The sequence below is a fragment of the Macaca thibetana genome, chromosome 9 (assembly GCF_024542745.1).
Source record: "Macaca thibetana thibetana isolate TM-01 chromosome 9, ASM2454274v1, whole genome shotgun sequence".
Classification (NCBI taxonomy): Eukaryota; Metazoa; Chordata; class Mammalia; order Primates; family Cercopithecidae; genus Macaca; species Macaca thibetana.
In genome coordinates this window covers 74,569,793-74,586,273 of record NC_065586.1, presented here as the reverse complement: position 1 = coordinate 74,586,273, position 16,481 = coordinate 74,569,793, and the positions used below count along the sequence as shown (strand labels likewise).

The 16,481-nt window shown below is 38.5% G+C and overlaps 1 protein-coding gene and 1 pseudogene across 1 annotated transcript in view; one reads left to right on the top strand and one right to left on the bottom strand.

Moving 5' to 3' along the window:
* The window catches only part of PHYHIPL (phytanoyl-CoA 2-hydroxylase interacting protein like), a 1,239,789-nt gene that overhangs the window by 1,082,885 nt on the left and 140,423 nt on the right, over positions 1–16,481 (top strand). The window lies entirely within an intron of this gene.
* LOC126962263 (60S acidic ribosomal protein P1-like) lies at positions 2,876–5,163 on the bottom strand (annotated as a pseudogene).

Sequence of the window (16,481 nt, the reverse complement as noted above, 5' to 3'; positions counted from 1 at the left end):
GCAGCTTCTAAAGTTCTGGGTGGCCTGAGTCTGTGGTCTGTGTGTCTGTGTGAATGGACCTAATTTTCCACCCCCTGGGGTGGCTCTGACTCAACCCAATCAGGAGAATACTTAGGTAATCCATCTAAAGGGAGAAATACACAGCTTCTCCGACCCTAAACTTTCCAACTCAGACAGGGGAATGAGGAGCCTTGAATCCAGATGTGTTGCCCACAGTGTTAGCCAGATGTTGAGAACCAGCTGTCTCATAGACTTATTTGTCTCCTTTAATTTTTGTCCAAATGTGTGCCAACACCAGGATCCAGCAGAAAGTTTTATTGCAATCTCCCTTCTTCTCATAACTTCTCTGTAAATGCTGGCAGCACTCAAAAGGTGACAGAAATGGGAGTAGGAGTGGCAAGTCACAGCACTAAGACACTTAAAAACTGAGACAGAAGGATGCTGATCACCTCTGATCTACCACATGACACCTTATAGGAGTGAAAAAAAATGGGGAAGCCTGACTCCACTGAGCTTTACCACAGTCAGCAGCTGTTTGGGACATGTAATCTCAATCTCAAGGTTTCTGAAACAGAATCATCTAGAAGTGCTTGCTAAAAAAACGTATTCAAGATTCCTGCCCTTCGTATACGGAATTTGGGGCCAGGAAATATGAATTTTTTAAAAGTTCCTGATATGATTCTTAAGTACTCCAAAGTTTGAGGACTTCTGCATATTTGAGAGTATAGGCACTGTGCTCCAGCTACCGTGAAGATCCACTTAACTGCTTACCCATAATAAAGTCATGTTTATTTAAGTCATAAAATACCCCCCAAGTTACTATCCCAGTGGGCTCTCTAATGTACCACATTTTACCCCAAATTCCAGTTGCTAACTCTCATTCACATTATTCCTGATGCCTGCCTAGCCTTCTTACCTGGTTTCCTGTCTCTTCTTAGTTTCAGGAACATAAAACTCTTAAAATGCCAGAGCTCGAAGGGATCAACTCTCCCAACAAATAGATACTGAGAATCTAGCATTGTTTTAAGGAGCTCCAATCTGAGGAGCCAGAGCCATATCAGTCCAGAGGTCACACCATCTAAAGCAAGCACCAGGTACATTGCCCTCTTTTTGCTATTTTTCTGTTTGTGACTAGTTCTCTATGAGAATAGGTTCTGTGTATTATCATCATTATAATCCCATGCATTTAGCACATGCCTGCACATTGCAAGCTTATGACAAAAATCTGTTTAATATAGGAAAGAAAGAAGGAAATAATTTTCTTAAACAGAATTCATGTGGACCTGAGCTACCACTAATAGCCTTTATGCAGGCGAGACTGTTGGTGTTCATCAGTAACTGGCGCCATCAATAAACTGCATTAATTTTCTTGTGGGCACCAAACCACACTTTCCAGTCTCTTTTGTGGTAGATGTGGTTGGTCACGCAACTGAGTTCGAACCAAAGAAAAGTGAGTAGAATTGAAAGGTACCACTTCATGTCTTGGGCCATGAAGACCTCCTAAACTGGATTCTTGTTCTATTTCCCCATCCACCAACTAAATGGAGTTGACTAAGGCCTTAGAGGAAAGTGGATCGACAAGACTATAGAGACTTCAGTCTCTGACTATGTGGAACTAAAGCCCCCTGGCCTTCACTGGATTGTATGTGGGCAAGAAAGAAGCTTCTATGTTCTGCATTCATGACAATTTTGCATTGTTTGTTACATTATCTAGCCTATTCAACTAGTTATGCTTGCAAAGAGTCATGTTCTCACAGTTTTTGCCATTTGCTATGATGTTGCATTAGCCAGATGTCATTGAAATCATGTTTCTCTCAGTCTTAAGTTTCCTGGTTCCAGAGAGTCTGCACTTACCAGATCGATGGTCACCAGCCAAAGAGTCAATATCTCTGTGTCTTCCAAAGTGGTCAATAATACAAGAAAGGATCTACACCGAAGAGAAGAAGGTAATATGTTCAGCCAATTTTCATCATTACCAAAGTGACCCAATCATGAGGGCCAACTTCACAGGCCATATGCTTAGTTTATGGTTCTGCTATTGCCATCTTGAAATAGTTAATACTTTCTTACCACTTCATTTTGCACTGGGCTCCACAAACAATGCAGCCAGTCCTGCCCACCATAATTAAAGGAATCAAAGAGTTGCCCATTGGCTTGTCTTTGTCTTCTACCCCCTGGGCAACAGGCTGCAAGACTTTTTGAACTATGGGAGTATGAGCTCAAAGACTACACCTGATCAGTAGTTGCCCATGCCACAACTTCATCTCACATCTCACATGGATGTTTTCCTAAACTCTGATCTTCCTTACTCTTTGGAAGATACCTTGAGGGTGGCAACATATTCCAGTGTAATTCCCCAGCAAGGAAATGGAAGCCTTCTTTTATAAAAACTAGCAAGAAGCCACGCCACCATTTTGAGAGCTTTCTGGCTCTGGCTTTGCTTTGATACAACATCCCCCACCCTTCTTAATATTTGAATCATCTTCTGTTGTTGTGATGTTCCTGGTTTCAGATGCCTGGTCTAGAGACTACCCGAATTTTTCTTTACCAATTTGCAACCTCGATTACCTGCAACTTCAGATGTTTTAGATTCTCCTCTCAGTGCCATTGTGCTTGTCCATCTTTACATGGCTCCTCATGGACATCCCACTGATCCTTCTAACTTGCTTTCCATTCAGGTCCTGGAATTTGCCTTGCAGTTCTAATTTGCCTGTTAGTTCTTGGCTAGGTTCTTCACGGTGGTGGTGGTGTCGTCGTTTACACAAGTCAGACTGCAAATTTTGCCATCATTATCAGAGGTATTCTTTTTTTATGTATTTATATATTTTTGTTTATTAAGAGTTCAGCTATTTATTGAACATGTTATAAAACAAGTTTAGTCAAAAAGACCAAAGCCCATGTCCTCATCAGACTCCTCAGATTCTTCTTTCTTTGCTTCCACTTCCGTCTCCTCAGCTGAGACAGCAGTGGTGGAAGGGGCAGGACCTCCTTCCTGTGTGGTGCGGGCTGCTGGAGCAATCTAGCAGCACCTGCATTGCAAAGGAGGCTGCCCATACTGGCCAGGGCTTTTGCAAAGAAGCCAGGCCAAAAGGACTCAACAGCTACAGCAGCTACTTTAATGAGGGTATTGAATTTATCCTCCGTGATGGTCACCTCATTGTCTTGCAGAATGAGGACCCAGTAAATGCAGACAATCTTGGGTGAAAGTGTAACCGGAGCCGCCGGCCCACAGTACTACTTGCGAGATGAACTAGCACGGTAGCGGGCAGCTCAAGACTCACATTCACCACATTGCGGTTGGAGTGCCTCACTCCAATGTGGCCTTAGCTTTTTCAGAAGGACCCGAGTACCTTGGCAGCAGCTGAGGGAAGGGACTCTTCCTGTTTTAATGAGGTCCTAATCAATGTTTAACAACTAGTTGTTTAGGGGAAAGGGGAAGAAAAAGCCCCATTTGGCTACCTTATTTTTTTCACCAAAATTGCTTATTGGTATTTCTGTCTCCAGTCTTTCCCCTTTCTAATCTTGTCTCTGTATCACTTTCTAAAATGCGATGTCATCATGTTATAACCTAGGTTAAAATCCTTTAATAATATCTCACTACCTGGAGGAAAAAGTCACGCATGGTCTTTTGTGACCTTGGTTCAATTTACTTCTTCAGCTTCATCTGTCAGCCTTCTATCTCTTATTCTATGCTCTAGCTAAGCTTGAAATTCCCCCACAATGTAGTAGGGTTTTTGTTTTTTGTTTTTTGTTTTTGCCTCTGAACCTTTGCATATGGTATTCCTCTGCCCAGAATGTTCTCTTCCTGCTTTTTTTTTTTCACATTGCTTATTCCTATTCATCGTCAGAAGGTCGTTTAGATACTACCTCCCCCTAGAACTGTTCCCAATATCCTCCAGGATGGTTTTGTTTGTTTATCCTCTATTCTCATAGTACATTGCTATCTATACTAATAAAGACACTTGTATCTATCAGGGTCTCAGCAGGAAACAGACAGCATGCTCCAAATGGACAATTTGAGGAGAGTTTAATAAAACAAAGGAATTGTCGGGATTTAAGGGAACCAACAATAGATAGTTCAGTACCACCCTCGTACTAGTAGCATCAGAAAGTATTTCCACCCTAAGCTTGATGAAGAAAAGAGAAGTAGCTAATACAAGCCAAAGAGAATGCCTGAGCCTTATGAAGGCTGTGGCCCTTTGTAGAAAGATCCACAGCAACTCCGCAATGAGGGAACCTGGGAAATACATACTCAGCCTCACATTCCTCATGTCCTCCAGTCTACTGCCAATGACTTCAATGAACTGAATCCAACCAGAAGCCAAAGGGTAAATGGAGGCTGATGTAATTCATAATATATGTAATCTGTAAAGGTCAGTCTCCTAGCTCCTACATCATAGAATAGGATTGAGAAAAGTAGAGTATGAATCTAGAAAGACAAACACAAGGTAACCAGCACAAACTGATGTCCATTTATTGAATACCTATTTTATTTGACAAATGGTATTCCCGGTTCATAGAAGTGCCCTATATTATATATAAAGTTGTGTCCATTTTACAAGTGAGGAAACTGAGGTTTGGCTAGCGAGGCTACCTAAGAGGTGGCATAGTACAGATTCAAATCCATTTCTATCTGGGTCTGAAGGCTGAGCTTTTGCCACTTTCCATACTGCCATTACTGGTGTGGAATTTTTCCTTATCCCCTAGTCTATAGTCTACTTGAGTACAAGGTTAACATTTCATTTATCTTTATATCACTCGTGCCTTGTGCAGTGGCTAGCCCATAGTAGATAGAGTAGATGATAGATATCTGTGGAATTGATTAACAAAAATAACTGAAGGATTCAGTATTTTAATTTATATAAGTGGGGATTGGGTAATTGGAGTCTGCCAGGGGATGTTAATGGATTATATCTGGCACTAAAGCACCTCTTTGTAACTGTCCTTTATAAATAATTGCCCTTCTCTTCATATTAAAGAGAGAATAAAAGTTTATCTGGTCTCTTAACCATAATGGAGTGTAACAAAAGCTGACAATAAGTGGGTTTTCTGTATGCTGATCATCTTCCATCTTCCCCCTGACTTGGCTAAAAGCTGAGGGTAACAAACAATGGAGCTTGCTTTCCCCAGTTCTTCCTCTATGACTTTTCTTCGAGTTGCCATGTCCCTTTCTAATGGTTCATTTCTCTTTCCCTTTCACTTAACTTGGCTTTTATATGTCTGTCCATCACTGGCTCTCTAACTATCAGCTAGGCTAGCCTGACTCTTTTATAACTTTCAAAGGAAGCTGCCTGCTCTGAATGTATGATGCTAAAGAATGGGTTTTGGTAAGTCCTTAAGAATGGTTGTTTATGTTATTTCAAAGGTTGCCAAGTAATAAATAGTTGTTTGAAAGTGAAGGGTAAATTGGTATTTCACCACCCTGTTCTCTGCTGCTCTTGTGGTGGCTCAAATCATAAAACATCATGTTTTGACCTTCATAGGAAGATTTTACCAACTTGGGGTTACTGAGTGGGCAGAGACATTCACTTTCCTACTCAGTACCCTGGACACTACTCAATCCTAGCCCAGTTGGAACTCCACTGTTTGAACCTTTGAAACTCTGAAACTGATTGAAGCTTCTAAGCCAACAAAAGAGGCAAAGGGCCTTTGTGCTTCAGCAAGGAAATGTTTCAGTTCTTTTGCACTTTCCTAATAAAGGCTGGCCCAGGAGCCCTGGCGTCCCTGGAACACAGAGGGAGTTGTAGGGAATAAAGGCAACTTGACTCTTTGGGGTCATTTCTCTCTTCCCAGGGACTTTTATGGATAATCTTCCAGTCATTGAGAGGTTTGGTACTCATTCAGATCTCATAGCTTTGGATTTGGATGAGAATTTTTTTAAAAAGCTACCTAGTATATTGCTGAATTGCCTCAGATATTCCAGTGTATAAACTCTGATGCTTACCTTGTCTCATTTTCCACATCCTCACCCAGCTTCACCCATTTAGGTCACCTGACTAGCCTTGTAGTGATTTCAGTTTGCTATCCCAAATTTAGTTTGTAATTTATAGTGCTATGAAGATGTAAATTATTTACTAGTGTTGTTATTGTTGGATCAAGTTATTAACTCTAATGCCATGTAATGCCTTTAGTAAGCTGAGTGAGGAGATAAGAATCTTCTCTCCTGACACAATTTTAGAAAATGTGATATTTTTAAAAGCCAGAGACCCAAATTCAAAATTTCATTTTAATATATTGTGTTATATATCTGCATATGGAAACTGAGGTAAATAAACAGCAGACCTGAAAGAAGCTTGAGAATTTCATCCCCCAATCCTCAATTTTATAAATTAGCTATTTGGTAGGCAGAGTAATTATTGAACACAAATTGCTGTGTAAGATGATAGCTATGTCCTACTGGTCATCCACCATAAATCTTCAAATTTGCAGAACCAATGAGGTTAATTATGGCATAGCATCTGAGTCTACAATGAAAGAATACAATGTGAAAGATGGTTCTGATACCGTTTTGAGGCATCTGGCCCTAATCAGACTCCAATTTTAGAACCAATCCTACCTAAAGTTTTCTATAATTTATTACATCAGAAGATTCAAAGAGTTATTTTTATACAGAGAAAATTGGACTCAAGTAAAAGTTATTTTCATCACTCCATCTAATTACAAAGCTGAGCACAGAACTATGACTATTCAAACATGTTGCAGATATAATAAAGAGAGTGAATAGCAATGAAAGCTGGTCTTGAATAGCTGCCAGGATAAGCAAAGATGGGGGAAATGACTCTCATGACTGGAGGGGAAATTAAGGAAACAGTAATTTCTTTTCAAAATGTTCACATACCATTTATTAGGTATTTTAAGGGTTTTGGGGTAGCTATGATTTTTATTATTCCTTAGTTGCATGTAGTTTATTCCAGCAATGAAATGTGATTTTATTGTAACTGACTTCAAGGAATATGGTCTACCACTGAGAAAAAGGAAAGAGAAGACTTATGACTGGGCCAGGGAATGTGAATTCAGACAAACATACATAGAGTCTAGATTTAAGCTATAGTTCATATCTCTTTGGGTAATTCTTTCTTTCCTTTGGGTTAGCACAAAACTACATCAGCACTGAGGAGGAAATCATTAGCTTTGAGGAGAGAAAATTTAGGGAAAAAAAACACCCTGAAAATTTAGCATGACCTGGGAGAGCTCATGAGTCAGTCAACTATTTTGAGCTCTTAAAAAAAGAAAATAACTTTCTTTGGTCCAGACGAAAACTTTAACTTCTTCTCAACCTTTAATTATTCCCGGGAAAACTAAAGACATTTTAACTTATCTAGTTTCCTCCTAATACGTTTCTGCTGAGAGACAGTCTGCATACAAGTCAGAGAAACCTGAAATTAAATCTAAACCATGTAGCTTATAGCCATGTGACACTGAGTAAATCACAATCTGTCTAGAACCCAAGTTTCTCATCCGTAAAACAGGGTAAATAATGGCAATTTTTAGCGTCCGTGTGAGGGGTAAAGGAAAAGAGATAAACCTCAACAAATAGTAGTTCTTAATTTCTGATGAACACATTATTGTGTAAGTCTCAATACTGTTAGTATATATCCATTTTCTCTGGAAGTGAATGAAAGGAAGCTATTTTTTGATTCATTTAGTTATTTTACTGCACAGAAATCAAACAACTTATAAAAAAAGGTATCTCTACCTAAGATGGTAGTTTACACTAGTCCAAGGTGTCTTACTGCTCAGAAAATGGAACAGATAGGAAAGAGGTTGTAACAAATAATTTTCATGCTCCCATGAGCTGGAGCCTTATTGTGCTTGCAGTCTGGCAAATTCCCAGGATTTCAGACACAGGCTTATACAAATATAGCATTATGAAAACATAAATGTCTGAGTGGGGGGTGAAATGCATCACTCCATCAGCATGGGCACTTTTATTTTGTTTTAGGTTCTCATTATTGAGCACCTACTATGTGTTCATCACTACTTTAAGTGCTTTATACGTGCCATTTTATTTAACCCTTGGCATTACTCTGTGAAGCAGATAATATCCTCATTGTGCAGTTGAGGAAACTAACACTCAGAGATATTTACTTGGATTTATGAGCAATGTCTGCATTATAAACTAGAGGTGGGAAGACTAGTTAGGATGCTTTGCAGTCATCCACTTGAGAGAAATTGTCGGTCTGTGACAATAGAAAGTGAATCTCTTGGAAAGATTCTACAATGTTATTGCTTTTGCCCAAAATGGCACATTACGGAAATCAATTAATTAAGTTAAACAGCAACTATATGTACAAACATGTTTCTATGACTCTTCTATATCATATAATTTGTCTTTAATAAATGTGATTTATAAATAAATTAAGTGCACTTGAGTTCAGAGATGATGCCCAAATTCTCATCTAGTCTCTATTTTTAAAGATATTTACAAAGGGAGATTGAGAAATTTTCCTTGTGAAATGTTCAGCAATCCTGGCCGCCAGAACCTCCTTTGGATAACTGACAATAAACGAAGTTGTTTCTTATTAAACATTAAGTCAGCCTTGAATGGTTCACTATTAGCTCAATAATTCACTCTTATTAAGAAGCTACCAAACGAAAATGTCAATATAATTTTGCTTTATCCATTAATAGCTGTTTTTTATAACGCCTTTCCTTTCTCAATGAATTGTACCTACATATAGCTGTAATATAAAGGAATATCTTTAAAATATATTTTTATGAACTCCATTTTGAATAAATGCAAGAATAATCTTTAGCCAGAGTGAGCAGTTACATGTTTGGTGATTAAAAACATTTCTTCCTCTAAAGAAGGTGAAGCTGAAAACCTGAATTATATTATCTGAAAGTCCTTCAGAATAAAAATACTAACTATATTACCACAGGGTTTCTGAACCTCAGCACTATTTGGACCAGATAATTCTTCATTGTGGGAGGCTGTCCTGTGCAAAGTAGATGTTAAGCATCATCTTTGGCCTTTACCTACTATACTCTTAAATTGACAACTGTCGCATCCCAAATTATGGCAATCAAAATGATCTCCAAACATTGCCAAATGCTTGCTGAGGAGGCAAAATTGTCTCCAACTGAGAACTATAGTCCCGGAGGTAAATATTAGTTACTCCACTTTCAGTCATAGATCAAATGATTTTGTTTTTCCACATAGGCAATAAGAATAAGTATCAATAGAGTGGTTTAGCATTTTATTATTAGAAATACATTTATCCTTTTTAAAAATAGCAATATATATCAATTGCAGAGAAAAATATAAAATAGAGTTAAAACTATCAGAAAAGAATATATAATCACCCCTATTGCCATGTTCCACAGATAACTGGCATGATTATTTATGTATTTTTATCATATTCTTAAAAATGAGATTATATTGTATGTATTAATCAGTAACCTGGTTATTTATAAATTAATAATATATGACTAGTAATTATCCACTTATAGAATGATTTTAAATAGAATGACATTCCATTCTACGGCTTTACCATTGGTAAGTCACTCATTAATTTAATATAGTTAAACTCTATGTGTTAAGCCATGTGCTAGGTGCTATGTATAAAACGGTAAAGAAGACAGAGGGGCAAGAAACTATCCTCATGAAGGTGGAGAGACTAACAACGCACATAAACAATGTAAGAGAGAGAGGAAATAGCCTAACACCCTCTAGGAAGACAGGTCTTCACGACCAGGAGAGGTGAATCAAGACAGATGAGAGCACAAAAGTCTTCATTTTAGTGAAGTAACCAGTGCTGAAGACAAGCCATTGTCCTATGGATCCGTGTTTCCCTCTATGCACTTATCACTGTGCTGCTTAATAAGTGACAGAATAATTAAAATTTTTATACGAACTTGAATATCCCAGTCATTCTTACCCTGTGATATAGTTTCCGCTCTGAGTCCCCACCCAATTCTCACCTTGAATTGTAGTCTCTATAATCCCCACATGTCAAGGGCAGGACCAGGTAGAGGTAATTGAATCCTGGGGGCAGTTTCCCCCATGCTCTTCTCATGATAATGAATGAATGTCATGAGATCTGATGGTTTTATAAGTGTCTGGCTTTTTCTCTGCTTGCACTCATTCCCTCTCCTGCCGTCCTGTAAGAGGTGCCTTCCACCATGATCGTTAAGTTTCCTGAGGCCTCTCCAGCCATAGGGAACTGTGAGTCAATTAAAAGCTCTTTCCTTTGTAAATTACCCAGTCTTTAGAGCAGCTTGAGAACAGACGAATATACCCTGCTTTGGTAACATTTCTGCTGCTTTTCCTCTCTCCTCCATGCCCTTAAATGTGCAGACAAATGTTTGATGTATTACAGCTGTGTTCTCTCAACAGGTCTGGATACATACAGAGTGAGCCTCTGCCCCTGTTGGAAACAATGATTTTTTAAAAAAAGCATTTGAACTCACATTGAGAGCTTGTACTCTAGACTACCAGTCTTTTTGTTTTATTCATAGTGTTTCCTCCAAGAGTAACAACAACCCTATCATCTAATAATTAGGGTTAATTAACTTCTTTTCTTGCCAACTGGTCCCTCAGTAGAAGGAGCCTCGGAAGAAGGAGGTCAATGGGACTCTTGCCTGTCCCTCTTGCCTACTTGTCTGCAGTACTCAGAGTTGTGGGAATGGTAAGCAAAATTCCCCTGAGTAGATCACTAGGAGTCATGGGAAGCAGGGTTATTCCTTTCTCATTCCTTGGTTCCTTGGCCCATGGATTTTACCAATTGTGGACACAGCACTGTATAATTGTCTTTGATTTAGAGTGTATACTGGATTCTCAGGGACAGCTTCTCATCTTCACTGGGTACCGTTTATAAGCTGGCATTTTAACAAACATTTCCACCACTCTTTCAGTTCTGCAGCTCCTGCATGGTATAGTATGAGACATGACCAGTAGACCTCATTGTCATATGTCCATTGCTGTACCTCCTTTGCTTTAAAATGGGCCCTTTAGTCTGTGCAGTGTTATGTGATCAGTGGATCAAACATTCTGTAAGCCTGCAGAGAGTGATGCTGGATGAAAGCCTATAGGCAAAGAAAGACAGACTTGTACCAAGAATAAAAGTTGATTCTCATCAATGTGAAGTCATCATTTTCATTCAACATTGTACTAGCCAGTGCAATATGTCAAAAAAAGAAAGAAAGAAGAAAGCCATTTGGATTGGAATGGAAGAAATAAACTATGTGCAGATGAAATGTTTATGCAGAAGGTTCAAAAGAATCTACAAAAACCTGTCAGAACCAATAAGTGACTTTAGAAGGCCATAGAATATGTAATATAAACTTTTACCTTATGTCATTTATATAACAATGGGAACAAAATACATTTACAAATTAAGTAGAAAAAATAATAAAATTGACAAACAGCATCACTTTGGTGCATTTCTTTTTCCTTTGCTTTAACAGGAATATGAGACCCCCATAACATCCTACATTGTTTGAAATAAGCATGCCTATTATTACCTTGTTCTATGTGATAATTCAAATTCTTCTTCCACTGTTTTTTATTTCAACTATTCATACAGCCTTCTGACATCAATTTGCATTTAGTTGGCTTCAATGCTTCACTTATTTTTAATCTTAATTAGTAAGCACAAATAAAAGTGACATAACTTGGACTTCACACAATCATAATCACAAGTACAAATATGTAAACTTTGGCACTGAAATCTTGTGGTGGTACTCAGATGTACTTTCCAACCAAAATAATCAATAATATGTTTATATTAATTCATTTTGAAAGATTTTCAGAAAAATGTAAAAAATTCAGAGAGACTCTGCATAAAAATGTATCTGTGGACAGGGGCACATAGATTCCAGTTTTGAGAAACACTAGTAAATACTGCTAATTTGAAAATAAACCTATATGATCTGATAATATTTCTTGTTTTGTGTTCTATTCATTAGCATTAGAAACTCTTTTATGGTTAGTGAGAGTTTGTTTTTTATTTCCTGACAGATAGTAGGCACTTATCCAATACTTAGTGATATGGTCTTGGCTCTGTATCCCCATCCAAATCTCATCTTGTAGTTCCCATAATTCCCAGGTGTTGTGGGAGGGACCCAGTGGGAGATAACTGAATCATGGAGGCAGGTCTTTCCCGTGCTGTTCCCATGATAGTGAATTGGTCACACAAGATCTGATGGTTTTAAAAACAAGAGTTTCTCTGCACAAGCTCTTTTTGCCTGCTGTCATTCACATAAGATGTGCCTTGCTCCTCCTTGCCTTCTGCCATGATTGTGAGGCCTCCCCAGCCATATGGAACTATAAGTCCACATGGCTGGACTTCTTTTGTAAATTGCCCAGTCTCAGGTATGGTCTTTATCAGCAGCATGAAAATGGACTAATACACTTAGGATCAAACGATGCCCAAACTCCTCTTCAGTCGATAGAATGCCTTTGACCTCCATAAAATGTTAAGCTTCAAGATTCTTCTTTTGATTGTAAAAATGGGGACATTTTATATATGCTGTATAATCAAAAATAGATGTTCAAATTATTACCTGAATGCTAAGCATTAAATGGTTTTATATACAGCATGAGAATATGAATTTTATCTCATTTGATCCTACCACAGCTCCATGCAGAAGGTTTTGTTGTTAACCTCACTTTTAGCGCTTAGAAAAGCATGAAAGCACTGCGGTTTGGAGAGGGTAAGCAACTTGTCTAACATCACCCAGCTACTAAGCAGCAGAGTTGAGGTTTGAACTCAGCCAGATTGGCTCTGAGCCGGAACCCTACACGCCCATGTCTAAACTCAGAGAATCCTGGAAGCATCTTGGATATATTTGCCTCCTAAGTTCTGCAATTTGCCCTCCAGCTGATTAAGTTTCTCGGAATGACTATTACATAAACATAAGTGAGGAAACCTCATTTTTGGTCATGAAGGTCCATAAGGAAATTAGCTCTCAATGATTGTTTAATAGGTTTATTTGTACTCTGGAGTTTTGTGCTTCCATTTCTTTTTAATGATTTGATGTGGGCAGCTGTGGTGTGCTATTAATGTGCTAGGAGCACTAATGTACTTATGTGAGGAGACTGACATGTTATGATAAAGAAAGAGATGATTCTGATTCCCTTTGATAATCAAAACTTACCACTTCCCTTTAAAATACACAAGCAGAGGAACTGCTTCTCTTTCATTTTCTACATTAACCCAGATGGAGCCAGAAGAGATTCACGAGCCATCTGGATTTCATTAGGCAGTATACTATGTGAATATGCTGGTAGCAGCGTTGCTGTGGGGAATTAGCTTTAATGGAGAGAATCTTAGATTCGGAGTCAGTAATTCTGGTTTCTCGCTGGCCTCTGTCACTAACTAACCTCTCACTTAATGTTTTTATTTTATCAAAAGAATGTCTTCTCTGCTCCCTCACTGGGTTTACTTTGGAGATCAGATAATGAATCACTTGGAAATGATTCAAAAAGCACATACCACTGCAGAATGCAAAAGATTCATTTGCTATTACTACAGTACTGCAGAATTTAAACCATGCTTTGTTGGTTTTTAACCACTTTTACAATTATATGATAATTAACCCTCTTTCTCATTTGTGACAACTGATTGAACCAAAGATGAAGAGCATGGCATTTTGGAGTTCTAATTTTGAGGTCCAGTCTCTGTATCCCTTTGCTCAGCCATCAGCTCTCTGTCATGCAATTAAGGTTTGCTTTTATTTTCAAACCTCCTCTCCTCTTACTTACCTCAGGTTTCAAAAGTTGAAATATTCAGGCATGATTCTTCAGGCTTTGCAGGAAGTTAAAGAAGTATTATTGATTCCACATTGGGCTGTGGATTGCAAAACCATTCAAATGAGAGAAAAATAATTTATAGAGCTTGTAATTAGCCAGCTGTGGCTGAGGGGAACCAGATTCTATTAGAGGAAACATCAGCTGGATTAAACAATAGCTGTGTGCAATTCCCATTCTGGCCCCAGCTTGTAAGTATAGTGACTCTGCACAGAGTTTACTCATTGAAAGATATTTGTGGCCATCCTCATTTTACGGGCAAATATTTGGAAATTTGGGACATGAAGCATGTGCCTGAGAAAAATATCAACTGTTTATTAGGCAGCTCATAGTCAGAAGAGCAAAACTATGCTATATATTCACTTATATCAGACTCTCAGAACCAGTTTTGCTCCTTTGGAAAGTCAGAAAGATAGACAAAAAACAAAAACAAAAGACAACAATAGAAAAACTTAGCACACGGGCACTGAAAACCTAGAACCATCAAGAATTTTATTTTATTTTATTTTATTTTATGTTAGGTTTCTTTTTAGTCATTTTGCCAAACTCACTGCTCCAGGAGTCTTAGTCTGATTGAGGATCTGGAAAATAGATTTTCGTTCATTTTCTTCCCTAGCATCAAACTTTGTTTTTATAGTTTTTAAATTTCTTTGCAAGATATTTTAAAATGTCATTATACAGATAATGTGATCTCTCTGTAGAAAAATTTTACACCTATTAACAAACAAAAATGAAATAAAATGAAAACAACGTGAACAACACTTGAGGTTAATCATCATCTTTGTTGAACTTACTTCATTAGCTCAGTGAAGAAGTAATCAGACCGGGCATGGTGCCTCATGCCTGCATTTTGGGAGGCTGAGGTGGGTGGGTCACATGAGGTCAAGAGTGCGAGACCAGCCTGACCAACATGGCAAACTCTGTCTTTACTAAACCTATAAAAATTAGCCGGATGCAGTGGCACGAGCCTATAATCCCAGCTACTTGGGTGGCTGAGACAGGAGAATAGCTTGAACCCAGGAAGCAGAGGTTGTAGTGAGCCAAGATTGTGCCAATGCACTCTAGCCTGGGTGACGGAGTTAGACTCTGTCAAAAAAAAAAAAAAAAAAAAAAAAAAAAAAAAAAAAAAAAAAAAAAAGGAAAGAAAGAAAGAAAAAGAAGCAATCAGATAAATGATGTAACAATCCTTCGAAAGGTTCTTATTGAAAACTGACTAGTAAAGGCTAATCCCAAGTAAGCTCTTACTGTATGCCAGACAATGTTCTGATCACTGTATAGGTTTATTCCCAACAATCCTTAGTAGGTTCTCTCATCCGTATTACAGAGGTAACAAATGTAAGGCACAGAGATGTTTAGTAACTCACATAGGGTCTCACAGTAAGGGGTAGAGCCTGGATTCAAGCCCAGTAGTCCAATTCCAGAACCTGTATCCTAAACCAGGAGTCAGCAAATTATAGCTAATTTGCCAAATCAGGTCCTACCATCTACTTTTTGTAAATAAAATTTTATTAAGAAACACACACATCAATTATAAACTTAAAACTCGGGGACAAAACTTAGTGATTATATGTAGGTATATCCATGGTCTTCTAATTCTTTCTGATTTTTTTAAGAATGGAAAGAGAAGATAATATCTAAGAATAAAGCATTTTTAAACTTGCTTAATATTCTAGACAACTACCACTCAAAGGATTTGTAAGAAAAATGTGTTGTATGTTACCTCAAGGACAACAGAACATGAGTTCATTAAACATTTTGCATCAACTAGGAAGGACTTAACCCTCAGAGAGATTTTTATAACTCTGTCTTTGGTTAGCACAGCTAGCTGTTGCAAAGGAGAAAAAGTAATATCTTTTCCTCACTCATCACAAGTTCATTGCTGACACCCTTATAACAAAAGGCAGATTAGTAAGAGAAAAGCATAATAAACTTATTTTTAAACTTTGGGAGGCCGAGACGGGCAGATCACGAGGTCAGGAGATCGAGACCATCCTGGCTAATGCGGTGAAACCCCGTCTCTACTAAAAAATATAAAAATCACGCCTGTAATCCTAGCACTTTGGGAGGCCGAGGCGGGCGGATCACAAGGTCAGGAGATCGAGACCACGGTGAAACCCCGTCTCTACTAAAAATACAAAAAATTAGCCGGGCGCGGTAGTGGGCGCCTGTAGTCCCAGCTACTCAGGAGGCTGAGGCAGGAGAATGGCGTGAACCCAGGAGGCGGAGCTTGCAGTGAGCCGACATGGCGCCACCGCACTCCAGCCTGGGTGACAGAGCGAGACTTCGTCTCAAAAACAACAACAACAAAAAAGTTTTGTGACATAGAAGCCTTAGGAAATAAGATCCAAAAATAGAGGGAAAATTGTATTTTTATAATTAGGTTTGATGAAGGATGAATAGTCATGAAGTACAATTGGACAAAAACGGGGTGTGACCTATTGATAGCCAGCTGGGAATACACATCAAGGCCTGTTTATTCAGATTCTTCTTGGCCTCTCTATGTAGTCTTCCTTCTTTCTGGACATAGGACAGAACACCTGCCACATGAGGGTCTTCAAAAAAGAGGAAGTAGGAGAAGGTCAGAGGCTTTCTACAGTTTTCTCACTTTCCTTTAGCTTAAAGTACTCAGTACGCCAAGGTACTATATTCTGGGGGAGCGCTTCCTGCACCCCATCACTGCATTATTGATGTAGCTGAAGACTTAATTAAAACACTGACTCATGCCTTA